Genomic DNA, 12,947 nt, shown 5'->3' on the forward strand with positions numbered 1-12,947 from the left:
TTACCATACATGATATATTTTGGGTACACATTACATGATCTACATTAAACATAAACATTTTGACATTTATATTGTAACACCCCAAAATTTTATAATAAATTATTTGAATGATTAAATATTTTGTATGATTAGATAAGTTAAAAATAAACAAGGGAAGTTTAAAAAGGATTAGAAAATGAACAAGAATGATAACTTAGATGAACTTAAGGGGCTGAATATGTAAATTCTTGAATAAATAACTAAATAAAAAAAATAGTGTGGAGTGTGGGTGTATGCGACACAGAGGAAGAACAGGAGAAGGGAAGAAACCCTTCTTCCCCAATTCATCAAAATCCAACAAATTGAAAGCATTTTTGGTCAAGATTCGAATGCATGTGAACAATTTATCGATCATCTAAGAGTTTCCAACCTAGGGTAAGTCAGATTATGTGAATTTATGCTAAGTTAATAAATAGGGTTTTGATCAATCCATGAAATAGTATGAAATTGAACTTGTGTATGAATTAGAATTATCATTAGGAGATGTTTTATGCTTGTATTTGTGTGTATTGAAGGTTTGAAGTAAAACCCACTTAATCTAGTAGTATGGTGATCTTGTAGTTCAATAAATTGAGTAATTGTGATGAATGAATGTATAAGTACTAGGATAATTGATGAAATATTATGTTGTAGAATGATTGAGTTATGTAAATTTGATTGATAAAAAGGAGTTGTGAAGACTACTAGAGAAATTATGCATAAAACACTTGTACATAGTGCTAAAATTGTTACACGCACACCAAGTGTTCGATTAAATGCTTGAATAGTTGGTTCATGTAATTTTGAGTGAATTAGGATGTCTTGCTTTGTGTGTAAAAATATGGAGATGATATTTGTAAAAAAAAAGTGTGTGGAATGCGGATTTTATATGAATGCGAAAGCTATGTAAATAAATGACATGATCTAAGTAAGAATAGAAATATGTGTAGGAATCAAAGAAGAAGGAGGAAGCTCCGGTTCGCAACAAAAATCTCAAGAACGAGGTAAGTTCTCTACTTACAAGTTATGTAATATTGTTAGTAGTTTGTTCCTTTAAATTATTAGTTGCTTAATGGAAGACATTGTATTAGAATGGGAACGCGGAAGTAAAGCTCCGTAACGGTCCGTGACGATCGGGTCGGTTCGGATTAGAATGAGAATTAAAAAGTTAAAGTTTCTTAATGTTCCGTGTTGAACGAATTATTGGAATAGAATGAAAATGAGTTTACTAATATCCGTCTTGAACGGATTGGACAATTAGAACAAAACATGGTAAAGTTGTTATGTTGAAAATCCGTGTAAACGGGTTGAGATAGAAAGAGTTATATGAGAAAGAATGATGTAACAAAGTCGGTCACAAAAACAAGAAAGTTGAACTCAAGAATGAATTAGTCAAGTATGGTACAAAGTTAAAGTGGTGATTATTAGTTCATCAAGTTCATCGATGCATTAGTTATGCTAATGGTGTTTCGTTGTATTGGTTTTAGGTAAAACTCAAGCTTAGGTGTTATTGCCTTGCTCGGACCGAACACACTTTGAACGCCTCTTATGCGCTTCCGCAACTTTTGAAGTATCATCAATGGGTCAAATACTTTGGTAAAATAGGTCATGTTTGGTAGTTAAAAACTCTAAACTTGATGTTTTAAATCTTTTGTCAAAATTCTAGTTGTAGGGATGTTTGAAAGGTCTTTAAAATGTTATGGTTTTCATTATGTCTTTTGAATGTTGTTAAAACAGGGAAATTGTTCATAATACGAACGGGTCATGCCCGAATTTTGTTAAATAATAGTATGATAGTATTACTTTTTCGGATTAAGAAATATGGGCGTTTCAAGTTGGTATCAGAGCCTAGGTTTGAGGGATTCGAACACAATGAAGTACTCGGACTCAAACCGAAAGCTCGTAAGAATGGGTGTGTTCGCTCCGAGACGCAATAAGAGGTAAACTTTCTAAGAAATTTTTTATGGTAATTATTGCTATGAGTTAATGACATAATAGAGAGATTAGAAAGAGTTTAAAACGTAGCTATAATTGTGAAAGGTGTATTAGGATCCTCAGGAATTGGCGGAACTAAAACCGTATTCGGAAAAGGTTTGGAACGGCTGCAATTATGAAAAACTTAGTCAATTTAGTTGGGCACTACCGTAGCTTACGGTAGCCACCGTAAGCTACGGTAGGCACTGGGCAAAAGGGGGCTACCGTAAGGCAGTAGCAAATCATCGTAACAATTCATTTAGCACCGTAAGCTACGGTAGTCACCGTAGCTTACGGTGACTCTGTCGCGGCTCGCGTAAGAACCAGCAAGTGCTGTCGCGGCCCGCCAGGGACCCTGATGCTGGTAAAATTTTTTTTAATGTTGTTGATTTGATTTTGGGACTTGTTTTAACTAGTTTTTAAGGCCTCATAATCAATGTTTAAGATAATGTTTATATTAAGAGTGATGAGGGAAAGTATATATGAAGGGCGAAAAGGTAAATCGTTGCAATCAAAGATTTTGATCTACACGATACGAGTTGATCGTCGATGACGATAATGCATGAAGTATGAAATGTAAAATTGATTGTAGTATGATAAAATGAGTTAAATATGATAAAGGAGAGTATGAAAAGAAATTTAATGAATGAAATGAATGTTTTAATGTAGATGGCGGACAATGTAAACGTGAATGATAATGAAACTATGAATATAAGTTGACTAACACGAAGGCAATTAATTAAAAAAAACGAAGGAATAAGAAGTAAGCGTAAGAATGAATGTATGGTTGAATTAACACGTCTAGGATGTTTGTAATGAAAAATGATCTACGAGAATGAATTGTTAAAAAAAACTAACAAAGTATAGAATGATGATGAGAATGAATGGAATGCTATCTAATACAAGTATGTAATTGTAGATGGCAAACGAAGGAGATTCAAATACCACGGATTTAAATGGGTATCGTTACGAGAAGGGTTGTACGGATTAAACTTATAAGAATGGAACATAATAATGGAAGGTTAAACCCGTAAGCAAATACGTATTGAACATATAAGAGTCATAAGTAAGAATGAAAAGACTTGAATCCATAAGTATCCATGAACCAAACACGTAAGAACAAAAGTTTGAATCCATAAACAGGTGGAAATGGGTAAAAGTGAGGGAGAGAATGTGCTTATTCATCCTACTAAGGTAGGTCTAAATCTTGTAAGTAAGTGATGCCGGTAGCCTTGTCGAGTCAAGTAGCTCATTTGACTAACATGATGCATATATACATATGATGCACTTACGAATAAGCGAGGGATATGTTGAGTTTAAAAAAAATGTATTGACGGTTCGACCTTGTTGGAGTCAAACGGGTTATATGGATAAGTATAAGACCAATGACAATATGATGGAAAGGGAGATGAAGCTAAATGTCACATAAACAAAATTCTGTAAGAAACATATTAAAAGTCAACTCATGTGAGTTGGGGTGGATGACAGGCTACGACCCGGAGAATGGCATAAGTATGGATGAGGAAGAAAAGTCGTCCGCAAACTGCTAACACGGGGAAATGATTTTTTGTTAGAATGTGTAAATAGGAAATAAGTACAACACATGATCCAATATAAGTATACAATAAGTAATAAGTGGCAGATTAACCTTGAAAAGTCAAACTGCAGAATTTAGCATATAATTGATAAACTGCAAGAGTAGTACGTAAGAAACGAAGTGTGTAATGTAGTATATCAAATAAGTGAGAAATTTGTGAAAGAAATATAGGTGAGTTAACACCGAATACAGTGAACACCTGAATGAAAATGATAGTATGTTAAAGAATGGTTATGTATTGACCTGTCATAAACGGGTCAAACGAATGAAAATGGTATGTTGAGGAACGGTCATGTATTGACCCGTTACGAATGGGTCAAACAAATTATGTTTTAAAAGAATCTAGTAAGGACTAGTATGTAAACAGGATGATTTGATAAATGCCATGCTTGAGGGAAACTGAATGAAATGTGCTAACCCTTGATTTGTAGATGAGAATGGACGAAATCTTGGCGTGATAAAACTAGTAAATTTAGTGAAAGGATGCACACGAGTGGAAGCTCGTCACATGAATGGACGAGGTGAATCTAGTTTTCGACACTCGCTCATGAAGGGGCGGGCTGAACTAGGATACGGATTGTTGTTTATGCAAATAATAACGTTAGTAAAGTATTTGAATTGTGAATGATAAATAGAAAGTTATAGACGGAATAATGTTTATATACGAATTAGAATGAAATGCTTAATATGGTCATACAGTTGATCCGGTACGAACTGGTCAAAGAATAAGAATGTTATGTTTAGAATGAATATGTAGACGAATCCGGTAGAAGCGGGTCAATGAGCTAGAATATAATGTTTGAAATAGTCATGTATTTATTCCGTTGTGAGCGGGTTAAATGTTTATTAATTTACTATTATTCAAACGGATTAAAGTGATGAAATCGAGTGGATGAGTAAGCCAAATATAATGTAATAGAAGGAATATAAACATGAGGTTTATGGGAATAATGCAAATGATGAAATGTCTAAGTGAAGTTAGGATGTGAGATTGTATGAAAGACTTGACATATATGATTGAAATATGATAATGATGTAGTTAGTTGTAAAATAACTTAAAGAATGTGTTATAGATCGAACTCGTACAAGAATTTGGGTAAAATATATGTTTTGAAAAGATTATGCTTTAAAGGCTTGTACATTGTGCTTGAATGGGTGATACTCGCCATGTTTTACATTAATTACTTAATTTGCGATCAAGAATTGAATGTGTGCTAAAGTAAAACATATAAACTTGCTAGCGAAGGATGATGTTATGATTATGTTAAATTTACTAATCTTGTATGTGCTTGTCAAATGTAAGATAATGATAAGCATCATATCAAGATGGCGCGAGCACGAAAGGCAAATGGGTTAAAAGGAGGCGAGGAAGTGATCATGAATATGGACGCTTAATGTAAGTGACTATCGATCTCACTTCTTATTTTATTTAGATAAAGTTATCTATATTTGGAACACTGAAATCAAGTAAAGATCTACAAATAATGGAATTGCTAGGATGAGAATTGTTGTAATGGCCGTTCGATGTCAACCCGGTGAAACCTCAACGTAGGGGCAAGCGAGTCAAAACTTTTAGTATAAAGATTTAACCGAAGAACATGTGGATTGGGTTGGGAAAGGTATGGAATGAATTGAGAACTTGAATAATGATTTATTTCAAGTATTAGAACCCTCGGGACACACGGTTAGTGAGTAGAAAGAACAAAACGCATAATCAGCGTCTGAGCTGCAGAGGAGGCGTCGGCGACGCCCTGCCCTGTTGCAGCCGACGCCTTATCTTGTTATCTACGCGGGCCCGGCATCGAAAAACCGTTTTTCGCGTTCTTTTTCACTTTTCCTTGCTTTCAAGGCACCGATAAGCTTCCCAAAGGTATCCCAAGCCTACTATAAAGTATTGTGAGGTACATGTAAGAACGAAAACTTAGGAGGGCAAGTATGAAGATGTGGTATGTATGTTTATATGTTTTCTTTATGGACATGGCTAAGTTTTTAATAAGGAAAAATTATTGAGACACTATAGATATGTGAAGTGACGTAACTAGTATATGGTAACATGCTTATAAATGGTGCGCCTATTATAGTAGGGTGTTCAAAGGAAATTAAGTGAATGTGTATGCATGAGATGTAGTTTATTATGTAAAAGTATCATCCGCATAGATGTTGTGATTAGCATTTGTTTAATAGATTTGTGAGCATGTAAATTATACGTATTAAATTTGAGTAGTAAGGCATGTATGATCGTGGTAGGACCATTTATACCCGAAAGAGTTGGACTACATAATGTGTATACATGTTATTAAACCGTACGTATTCAGGTTTCGAGGACGAAACCTTCTTTAAGGGGGTGGACTTGTAACACCCCAAAATTTTATAATAAATTATTTGAATGATTAAATATTTTGTATGATTAGATAAGTTAAAAATAAACAAGGGAAGTTTAAAAAGGATTAGAAAATGAACAAGAATGATAACTTAGATGAACTTAAGGGGCTGAATATGTAAATTCTTGAATAAATAACAAATAAAAAAATAGTGTGGAGTGTGGGTGTATGCGACGCAGAGGAAGAACAGGAGAAGGGAAGAAACCCTTCTTCCCCAATTCATCAAAATCCAACAAATTGAAAGCGTTTTTGGTCAAGATTCGAATGCATGTGATCAATTTATCGATCATCTAAGAGTTTCCAACCTAGGGTAAGTCAGATTATGTGAATTTATGCTAAGTTAATAAATAGGGTTTTGATCAATCCATGAAATAGTATGAAATTGAACTTGTGTATGAATTAGAATTATCATTAGGAGATGTTTTATGCTTGAATTTGTGTGTATTGAAGGTTTGAAGTAAAACCCACTTAATCTAGTAGTATGGTGATCTTGTAGTTCAATAAATTGAGTAATTGTGATGAATGAATGTATAAGTACTAGGATAATTGATGAAATATTATGTTGTAGAATGATTGAGTTATGTAAATTTGATTGATAAAAAGGAGTTGTGAAAACTACTAGAGAAATTATGCATAAAACACTTGTACATAGTGCTAAAATTGTTACACGCACACCAAGTGTTCGATTAAATGCTTGAATAGTTGGTTCATGTAATTTTGAGTGAATTAGGATGTCTTGCTTTGTGTGTAAAAATATGGAGATGATATTTGTAAAAAAAAAGTGTGTGGAATGCGGATTTTATATGAATGCGAAAGCTATGTAAATAAATGACATGATCTAAGTAAGAATAGAAATATGTGTAGGAATCAAAGAAGAAGGAGGAAGCTCCGGTTCACAACAAAAATCTCAAGAACGAGGTAAGTTCTCTACTTACAAGTTATGTAATATTGTTAGTAGTTTGTTCCTTTAAATTATTAGTTGCTTAATGGAAGACATTGTATTAGAATGGGAACGCGGAAGTAAAGCTCCGTAACGGTCCGTGACGATCGGGTCGGTTCGGATTAGAATGAGAATTAAAAAGTTAAAGTTTCTTAATGTTCTGTGTTGAACGAATTATTGGAATAGAATGAAAATGAGTTTACTAATATCCGTCTTGAACGGATTGGACAATTAGAACAAAACATGGTAAAGTTGTTATGTTGAAAATCCGTGTAAACGGGTTGAGATAGAAAGAGTTATATGAGAAAGAATGATGTAACAAAGTCGGTCACAAAAACAAGAAAGTTGAACTCAAGAATGAATTAGTCAAGTATGGTACAAAGTTAAAGTGGTGATTATTAGTTCATCAAGTTCATCGATGCATTAGTTATGCTAATGGTGTTTCGTTGTATTGGTTTTAGGTAAAACTCAAGCTTAGGTGTTATTGCCTTGCTCGGACCGAACACACTTTGAACGCCTCTTATGCGCTTCCGCAACTTTTGAAGTATCATCAATGGGTCAAATACTTTGGTAAAATAGGTCATGTTTGGTAGTTAAAACTCTAAACTTGATGTTTTAAATCTTTTGTCAAAATTCTAGTTGTAGGGATGTTTGAAAGGTCTTTAAAATGTTATGGTTTTCATTATGTCTTTTGAATGTTGTTAAAACAGGGAAATTGTTCATAATACGAACGGGTCATGCCCGAATTTTGTTAAATAATAGTATGATAGTATTACTTTTTCGGATTAAGAAATATGGGCGTTTCATATATACACATTTGGTGGTTTACATTGAACATAGACATTTCGATATGGTTTACACAATAACACCTGACAATTGACTTATACATGAACAATTTACATGGTGGTTGGTTTGGGTAAATGATTTGAGTAACGAAACGAGTGTAATACGATACAAACATGGTGGATACACCGCTGGTACTTCCTATATATAAGTGTTTGTAAAATATTACATATCGTAGGGTTATCTAAATCATTTCAGTTTAGACATATTACATTTTACACAAATAACATATTCTTCACAAGACATTATTTTTACCAACAACTTATCTTATTCAACTCATTTTACTTGGTTATTCGTTTAACCTTACATTTATCTATACATATCATCTGGTTTTATCGTTTTTCAAATGATTTACAAGACAAAACAATTTACAAGGTTCATGACTGACTGTTATTAAACGTTTTCTTTAAACTCAAGTCATGAATCCCATTTTCACAAAACCTATGTATCTCACGGGCATTTTTATGCTGACGTACCTACTTTCACATGTGTTTTCAGGAGTTGTCGCTTAGGATGATGATTGTGACACTAGGGCGGACCTGTGCCTTAGAGACATAAAACGAAGATAGACTAGTTTAATTATGTTATAAACACTTTATTTCCTGTTTTGAAACGATGTAACACTCGTGTTTAATAAATAAAATATAACTTTGTATGCCATAGTTGTGAAACAATTAATTCTGTCCCAACACTCCCCGGCGTTTCCGCCGCGGTTGCATGTTATACGCATCCGGGGTGTGACAGAAGAGTTGGTATCAGAGCCAATGGTTATAGGGAATTAGTTATTAGTAATGCTTTGACCTAGACTATTACTTTCTAGGACCCTAACACAAGTTATCTTGTGTTTAGATTTTAAAACATGCACATCACCTATCCTTAGGTGATAACCACAACGGGAACTTCGATTCCGAATCCGCTTGAAAATTAATCATCTGTTCAAGGATGATTGATTACTAGGTTTTGAACCCTCTGTTATAAGGTTTTGAACCCCTTTGGATCTTCAAAAATCTCGTCAAGGTTTTCGGGTTTCAATAGTGTGAACACGTGCGAACTAGAAGAGTGAATGCCTGTACCCCGGGTTTTCTGTCTAAGGCTAGAGTGTTCGTACAAATCCACATAATCGGACCAGTCACTCTTACCTGGGAACTCTTGGGGTGAGTGTTCACTTATAGGCGAACATGTCTTCGTGATACATTATTTATGACCCATTTACTTTGACCAGACGTTGCGTGTCGCTTGTTTGCTTTGCGATGCGTAACCACCATCTTTGCTTTTGTTGATTTTGTTTCATCTCATTCTCTTCATCCAATCATCTCACTCGCTTCCTTTCATGTTTTCCTCTTCTAGAATGCCTCCTCGACGCGACAATCAGGTAGCAAATGCCGAGCTGGCAGAAATTATTGTACAGTAAATGGCTGCTGCACTTCCAAACCTCTTTGCTCAATGGAATCAAGCCAACAACAACAACAATGCTCCATGCAATTTCAAGAATTTTAAATCGGCTAAACCACTCAAGTTTAGTGGTTCCGAAGGAGCAACTGGGCTTCTTCAATGGTTCGAGAGCATTGAGAATACTTTTCGCCACGTTCAGTGTCCGGATAATCGCAAGGTCGAGTTTTCTTCGAGCGTGTTTCAGAAGAGGGCTCTTACATGGTGGAATGGGGTAATGAGAGACCGTGGTGCAGAAGTTGCTCTAGCACAGACATGGGTTGAACTCAGAGCTCTTATGATGAGGGATTTTTGTCCTCGTCATGAGCAACAAGCGTTGGAGAAAGAGTTTGATGATTTGAAACAAGATAGTGGCGAGCACAGGGCATATACTGATAGGTTTGAGGAGTTGAGTCTGCTTTGCCCGACTATGGTTGCCCCACTCGACAAGGCTATCGAAAGGTACATTGACGGCCTGCCTGACTCGGTACAAGAGATCATTACTGGTAGTAACCCTACCACACTCCGTCAGGCGATCGAGTTATCAGCGACATTGACTGAGTCGCAAATTTGGAAGAATAAATTACACAGGAAGGGTGACAAGGGCAAGAAACAGTCGTCTGACAAGGAAGATAGCAAGAAAGGTCAAAACAAAAATGGAAAGGATTTTGGTTCATCGAAAAGAGCAAGGAAGCGTAAGGCTTCCCAAAACTATGCTGTCACTGCCCAAGCTAACCAGGCAGCTCCCAACCAACCCGCACAGCCTCCAGCCAAGAAGCCTTATCTTGGCAATGCACCTTTGTGCAACAGGTGTAACAGCCATCACCCACCACAGGTTCAGTGTCGTCAATGCACCAACTGTGGAAGAAATGGTCATCTTGCTGCCACCTGTCGCGTTCCTGCTAACCAGAACCAAGCTCAGCCTCTTGCTCAGCAACAAGGTCAAGCTGCACGACCTCATTTTCCTCCTGGTTCGTGCTACAATTGTTGGGATCTGACCCACTACAGAAACCGGTGCCCAAGGCTAGCCAACCAGAATGCAAACCAGAATCAGGCTCAGGCTCGAGGTCGAGTCTTCAACATGAACGCACAAGAGGCACAAGCAGATGATAATGTTGTGAACAGTACGTTCTTTATTAATAATCAGCCAGCATCTGTTCTTTTTTATTCGGGTGCCGATAAGAGTTTTGTTTCGTTATCTTTTGAACCATTGCTTCGAGTGTCTAGAACGAAACTAGGTAAACCATTGACAGTAGAAGTGGCGAGCGGTGAACCCATTGTTCTTGATTCTGTTCTCCGCAACTGCCAGTTGAACCTTAACAACCATCTTTTTCCTATTGACCTCACACCTATGCAACTTGGAAGCTTCGACGTTATTGTGGGTATGGATTGGTTAGCCAAGTATCGCGCAGAGATAGTTTGTTTTGAGAAGATCATACGCATGCCGCTTTCGTCAGGTGAGATCCTACAGGTTCGTGGTGAGAAACCTGCTGGTGGTCTCAAACTCATGTCTTGGTTTAAAGCTCGGAAGTATCTGCGGAAGAACTATGTGGCCTTTTTGGCACATGTTGTAGCAGATAAGGGCAAAGGTAAGTCTATTCAAGATATTCCTGTCGTTAGGGATTATTCAGAGGTTTTCCCTGAAGAGTTACCTGGTCTACCCCCAGCACGCCAAGTCGAGTTCCGTATTGATCTCGTACCTGGTGCAAATCCCATTGCCAGAGCTCCATATCGTCTTGCACCATCCGAGATGCAAGAGTTGTCTAAGCAGCTTCAGGAACTCTCTGACAAAGGTTTTATCCGTCCTAGCTTTTCACCTTGGGGTACTCCCGTTCTTTTTGTCAAAAAGAAGGATGGATCTTTTAGGATGTGTATCGATTATCGTGAGCTTAACAAGCTTACCATCAAGAATCGATATCCCCTACCCCGCATTGATGATCTCTTTGATCAATTGCAAGGCGCTTCTTATTTTTCAAAGATTGATCTGTGATCTGGATATCATCAACTCCGTGTGCATGAAGAAGATATTCCCAAGACAGCGTTCCGCACTCGCTATGGGCATTATGAGTTCACGGTCATGCCATTCGGTTTGACTAATGCTCCTGCTGTTTTCATGGACTTGATGAATAGGGTCTGCAAACCTTATTTGGATAAGTTCATCATCGTTTTCATTGATGACATTTTGATATATTCTAAGACGCGAGCTGATCATGAGCAACATCGTCTTACTTTGGAACTCCTAAAGAAAGAGCAACTTTTCGCCAAGTTCTCCAAGTGTGAATTTTGGCTTAAAGAAGTTCAATTCTTGGGACATATTGTCAACGAACAAGGTATTCATGTAGATCCCTCCAAGATCAGTGCGATTAAGGATTGGGATACGCCTACTACTCCTACTGAAGTTCGTTCTTTTCTTGGTCTAGCGGGTTATTACCGCCGCTTCATAGAAAATTTCTCGAAGATTGCAGTTCCTCTAACTGCTCTAACTCAGAAGAACAAGCCATTTGATTGGGGATTCAAACAAGAGGAAGTGTTTCTGACTTTGAAACAAAAACTTTGCGACGCGCCTGTCCTAACTTTGCCCGAGGGCAATGATGATTTCGTCGTTTATTGCGATGCATCTAAACTAGGCCTTGGCTGCGTCCTAATGCAAAGGAACAAAGTCATAGCATACGCATCGAGACAGTTGAAGATACATGATAAGAACTACACCACTCATGATCTTGAGTTGGGTGCAGTTGTCTTCGCTCTTAAGATTTGGAGACACTATTTGTACGGTACAAAATGTGTGGTTTTCACGGACCACAAAAGTCTTCAGCATATCTTCAATCAGAAGGAACTCAACATGAGGCAACGACGCTGGGTGGAGCTTCTAAACGACTATGACTGCGAGATTCGCTACCATCCTGGTAAGGCGAATGTCGTGGCCGATGCTTTGAGTCGCAAGGAATGTACTAAGCTTCATTGTGTTCATGTCCAATCTGTTATTCAAGCTCAAACCGATATCTAAGCCCGTATTTCTCAGGCTCAACAATCGTGTGTTTCACAAGGTTTGATGGATAAGGAATTTCCTTATCACATAACTCCTGCTCTAGAACTGAAGGACAATGGATCATATTACTTCATGGGCCGCTTGTGGGTCCCAAGCCAAGATAATCTTCGTACCCTGCTTATGGATGAAGCCCATAAGTCTCGTTATTCTATTCATCCTGGCTCAGATAAGATGTATAAGGATCTTCGTATTCAGTATTGGTGGCCGGGTATGAAGAAAGACATTGCCTTATACGTATCAAAATGCCTTACTTGTCTTAAGGTTAAGGCTGAACATCAGCGTCCTTCTGGTTTATTGGAGCAACCAGAGATCCCAGTTTGGAAATGGGAAAACATTACTATGGATCTCATTACTAAACTTCCACGCACAAAGAAAGGTCACGACGCCATCTGGGTAGTTGTTGATCGTCTTACTAAATCAGCACATTTCTTGCCAATCCGTGAGGATTTTTCGGCTGACAAACTTGCTCAAATCTACGTGGATGAAATTGTAGCTCGACATGGTGTTCCTTTGAACATCATTTCTGACAGAGATGCTCGTTTCACTTCTCATTTTTGGAGAACCATGCAATCTGCTATGGGGTCCCAACTTAATCTGAGCACAGCTTATCATCCGCAAACAGATGGTCAATCTGAAAGAACAATCCAGACTCTAGAGGATATTCTTAGAGCTTGTGTGATCGATTTTGGTGGTAGTTGGGATTCACATCTTTCGTTG

General features: G+C 37.3%; 1 long non-coding RNA gene across 1 annotated transcript; it reads left to right on the plus strand.

Annotated features, from left to right (window-relative positions):
- Window positions 1-351: 351 nt before the first annotated feature.
- LOC110882993 lies at window positions 352-1,597 on the plus strand. The gene is made up of 3 exons (XR_002560320.1): window positions 352-414; window positions 969-1,022; window positions 1,506-1,597. It is a non-coding gene; the product is annotated as an uncharacterized LOC110882993 (long non-coding RNA).
- The last annotated feature ends 11,350 nt before the right edge of the window (window positions 1,598-12,947 follow it).

This window comes from Helianthus annuus, chromosome 10 (genome assembly GCF_002127325.2).
Source record: "Helianthus annuus cultivar XRQ/B chromosome 10, HanXRQr2.0-SUNRISE, whole genome shotgun sequence".
NCBI classification, from domain to species: Eukaryota; Viridiplantae; Streptophyta; class Magnoliopsida; order Asterales; family Asteraceae; genus Helianthus; species Helianthus annuus.